Raw genomic sequence first — 4,844 nt, 5'->3', positions numbered from 1 at the left:
TTTCTAAGGCATGCACTTAATGTTATGCTTTCAAAATAATGTTTTGTGATATGATTTAAGTGAAAACATAGAAAAAAAAATATAGGATAGAGAAACACGAACAAAATATCCAAATGTGTACGAATTTATTAATTTCGATAACAAACTGTTATATGCTTAAGGCAGTTTAATTCTGCACTTGACATACGTCAGATTGTACGTAACAATAACTTGAACGGTACACAAATTAAAGTTAACAGTGAAAACAAATACACGTGTGCTCTGCTAAATATACTATTTGGATGAACAAAGAGAAATATTTAAGAAATAATGACTAAAAACTTTAACAACAAAGAGGAATATGTCAAGAAATTATAAAAATTATGTAATATATATAGGCTAACTTCGACTGGATCCTACATCGGGTTACACATAAGAATGTCTATTTGATCGGATGATATGACTAGTGGGAATGAGACATGTAATCATGGGAGAGTTCCATAAACATGTCTCATAGGCCTAAAAGAAGTTTAGGCAAAGATAGCACAAAAGGCCCAGAAAGAGGGATTTTGGGTCGGTGCACCAAAAGGGTGTTTTGGGCCCAATAGGTTGGCCAACAATTCACATTAGGTAGCTCATAAGGGGCCGGCCAGATCTGGAAAAGATCCCTTGCATGGGGCGGCCACATCTCATGAAAATTGGAAAATAGAAACTAGTTTTTATTTTGGACTATTTTCTTAATCTTATTCAAGATGGACTTTTAGGAAACTCCTAATTAGGCTGGGACTCAAATTAGGGTTCTATATTAGGTCTCTAAGGAACTTGAATAAGGTGTGAAATTTCTCAAGAAGCTTTCTTACTCTACAACATCAAGTATAGAAGAGAAAGTGAGCAGGGACGGAACCAGAGTTTTTGTTAGGGGGAGCCGAACTTTTCTAGTCATAAATTAATTTGAGAAATTTATATAGTAAATTCTTTCAAAATTACCACCTAAAAGTATCAATCAAGTCATACATATTAAGGAACACAAATAAAAATATAACATAGACTTTTCTTCTTTAATGTATCAAAATGGAACCCGCCGCTCTTTCAAATCTCTAAAGTCGTCTATGATGGAATCCGTGCTAAACTTCTGAGCAATATCTTTTTCAATGTACAAAATCAAAGAATCTGAGAGAAAATTGTCATCCATCTTGTTGTGTAGCCTGGTTTTAATTATGCGGATAGATGAGAAAGGTCGTTCAACTGTTGTAGTAGAAATAGGAAGAGTTAGGACAAGCTCAATTAGTTGATGAACAAGGGGGTAACTTAGTTATTTTCTTGTCTTCACCAACCATTGGCACAAATCGGAGATCTTTCTCAAATTTTTGAACTCTGGACATTGAACTACATTATGTTCATAATGTTGTAGTTGTATTCTCAAATGCATCTTCTCGTGATCTGCAAAATCTCGTGGATAAAATTTATCTACCATATTACATATGTCATCAATTCTAAAAGAATTGTAAACTTCACGAGGAACCAATGTTGAGCTAAGAACAAGTAGTTCTATTGAGTTCTCACTAAATCGAGCATTTAACTCTTGTAATTGACAATCTATTGCAGCATAAAAAATATCTACCCTGTAAAATTGTTCACTAGTCAAGTTGCCTTGTTGATAGTGAGCTTTACCTTTCCTTCCTACATATCGAGCGTTCATATTAGGAAGATCTATGTTTCGTGCCTCACAAAATGAATTTACCTATGCAAGTTAAACATCTCATCCAACATCTCTTAAATTTTGGATTAATATTTTGGTGGAAGAAACAAGTTCAATAGCATTCACAATATCTTGAGTTTGACATTGCAAAGATTGACAAAGTAAATTAGTGATCTCCATAATTTCTTTCATTAGATGCAATACAAAGACAAATTCAAATGTCGTCATACTTTCATAGGCTCCCTCTGGTTTAGATTTTTCAGAAAAAGTATTTCCATCCTCTATAATACCGAATAAAACCACACATGTTGCACTAAACATTTTTATCAAGCTAGAAACTCATTTCAAATGTGAACTCCACCTAGTATCTCCACTCCGTTGTAAAGTACCAATTTGGTTTAACCCTATTCCTCTCTCGAGCTCATTAATAGAGATCAAATGTTGAATTTCAGCAGCTTGAGCATTTTTCAATTCACTACTACGTTTACAAGAAGCACCAACAATATTGACAATAAAATATAATTTTGTAAAAAATTGTTCAACTGGTATAACTTCTTTTGAAGCTGCAACTAATGCTAATTGCAAGCGATGTGCTAAACAATGAACATAATACGCAAATGGACAATCTTTCAAATTGAAGCTTGTAACCATTCCACTCACCTCGCATATTACTTGCACCATCATATCCTTGACCTCGAATATTTTGGATATCAAGATTATGATGCTATAATACTGAATATATTTCTTTTTCAGTGTCAGTGCCTCAGTATTAGATACATGAACAAGCCCGAACATGCTCTACTAAATAACCATCTTTGCTCACAAATCTTCAAAACTATAGCGAATTGCTCTTTTTTTGACCCATCACGAGATTCATCAACTATAATACAAAATTTTTCTTCCCTGATTTCATCTCAAATAGCTCGCTTAACTTTAGTTGCAAAAACTTGTAAAATTTCTTTTTGGATCAAAGGTGAGATAAAAGAAGCTTTTTTGGGAGCTTTATCTAACAAAACTTCTGAGACTTTATCATTATATTCAGTTAATATCTCTACCATCTGAAGAAAATTTCCGCGATTTAGTGATCCTTGACTTTCATCGTCGCCTCTAAAGGAAGACCTTGAAAGGCTAGCTACCGGATTGCCTCAATTGATGTTTTGAGCCTTAACCGGATTTCGACAATTTGTTGAGAAGTATAATTACGAATCACTTGTTGTATGTGTTGAGATTGATTCATTAGGTCCTCTAAAGATCGCATAGAAACATTATGAGAAGAGAGTGAATCTTTTCTGACATGATTTAAAAATGCACCGTTTTGTCCATCTCTTACTTATTTCCAATTTTTAAATCCATCAATATTAAAAGCGTTTTGTCCGGAACTACCCGATGGCTTGTTAAATAAATAACAAGGTAAACAAAAGGCTGCATCTTTTGAAGGAGAATATTCTAACCATAACGGAAACAATTTAAACCACGAATGTTGAAAGCTACGTTGATGGGTGGCATGTCGAGATTTTGGGTAGCTTGAGAGCAGAGGTCTGTACGGACCGTCTTTAATATTGGTTGTCCTAACTTCATCTTGTTGGTTGACATTATATTCCCATATTTGGATACGTAACCCTGGATCACGCTCTAAAGAACCAATGTCAACCTCATTAATTTCAATTCTTGGAGATTTTGTAGGGGGTGTATCTACTGTTGGAGCTTTAGTATTAGAAGTTGAAACTTCTTCTGCTCCGCCAATATTTTTTCTCTTAACAAATTGATTGATTGTAGGAGATTTTTTAGGCTGTAAGTTAACAAAATATCATAGGAATGCTACGTAATACTAAAAAGTGAGAACAATAAGTAGACTAATAGAATAAAGACTAACCCTTTACGATGCCACTTTTGAATTGTCATTAATAATTTGATTATTCCCGCTGGTCATTTGTATGGTTGTACCTAATCAAAAAAAATTTTGACAACATTTAAGAGAGAGAGACACACTGAGAGAGATGGAGAGTGAGAAAACATAATTTTTCTAATATATTTACCTGGTAATTAGAATTATAGAATTTACCTAAAAAATAAGAATTATAGACTGAATTTGAAGCAATTATAGATGTGGGAGGCGAAACTCTTATTTTTTTTTAACTCGTACTGTGAGAAGGAATTATAGACGTTGGAGGTATTTAACCTTTGAATTGTGGCGGTGGAATTGTGGGAGGCAATTATTAGGGCACTGGATTGGTGAGAACAATTGCGGCGGTCGTGAAAGTCAATTTAATTAGGTTGGGTCGGTGGGTGTGTCAGGATACTTTATTACTTTACCTTTGGGAATTTGGGTTGTGTTAAAGGGGCGGGCCAAAAACCTTTAAGGGAGATAAGTAAAGCCTTTTGACAAGGCAGTAAAGGACAAATATTAAGGGTCAGAGGAGCCAGGGCCCCTCCTGGCCCCTTAATAGATACGCCCCTAAAAATGAGGTAATTCCCAAGCTATCTAACTAGTCAATAAAGAAGAAGGTGTTCTTCATATCAAACCACCATTAGAGTCTAGCTAGCTAGCTACGTGGGAGATCAGTTGATCATTCGGGTGTCTCGAGTAGAGGAGCAACACGTGGGACTCTTGGTCTTCGCATTCGATTGGAAAGGTTCGAGGGAAAAACTAGCGATTAAGGTAATACTAAACTCTTAGTTGATAATTAGCTTATACATGATGATCTTGGGACCATACTAGTATTAGACATGAGATGTCTGAGATTCAGCTTAGAACACTAGGTGACACCACAACCTAACAAACCCATCCGGCCCCGACTGTCGATCAGAACCAACAGTTAATAAAGCAACCAATATGTCATCTCTAGTCACCCGCAATATAAGATAGTAACCTTTGCTTCTGTAAGAGGATGGGAGAACTCCACATTTGAGATGTGATATAATGCATCATTATCCTCGCCTTCTCGGCCAAATAAGTTCTGATAGACGTCCACACACATATTAGCTATTTTTGCCTGGTCTGCGACCACCGAGCCATCCTCCCTAGTGAGTCGGGTTGTCGCATTCCTGGACCTCCGCTCTTTGATAGAGTTGTGGAAATAAGTTGTATTGTTATCATCAAGAGTAAGTCAGTCAACTTTTGAACGTTGTTGGAACATTGAAGTTTCAGCCCGAACAACATAATTTT

At 35.7% G+C, this 4,844-nt stretch overlaps 1 pseudogene; it reads right to left on the bottom strand.

Moving 5' to 3' along the window:
* Positions 1–2,017: 2,017 nt before the first annotated feature.
* On the bottom strand, positions 2,018–2,936 carry LOC147567149 (uncharacterized; annotated as a pseudogene).
* Between the last annotated feature and the right edge of the window lie 1,908 nt (positions 2,937–4,844).

This window comes from Eschscholzia californica, unplaced genomic scaffold (assembly GCF_041429995.1).
Source record: "Eschscholzia californica isolate CP2 unplaced genomic scaffold, dmEscCali1.0.p SCAF_1, whole genome shotgun sequence".
Classification (NCBI taxonomy): Eukaryota; Viridiplantae; Streptophyta; class Magnoliopsida; order Ranunculales; family Papaveraceae; genus Eschscholzia; species Eschscholzia californica.
Note: the sequence above shows the minus strand (reverse complement) of the source record. Positions and strands in the feature narration are given on the sequence as shown.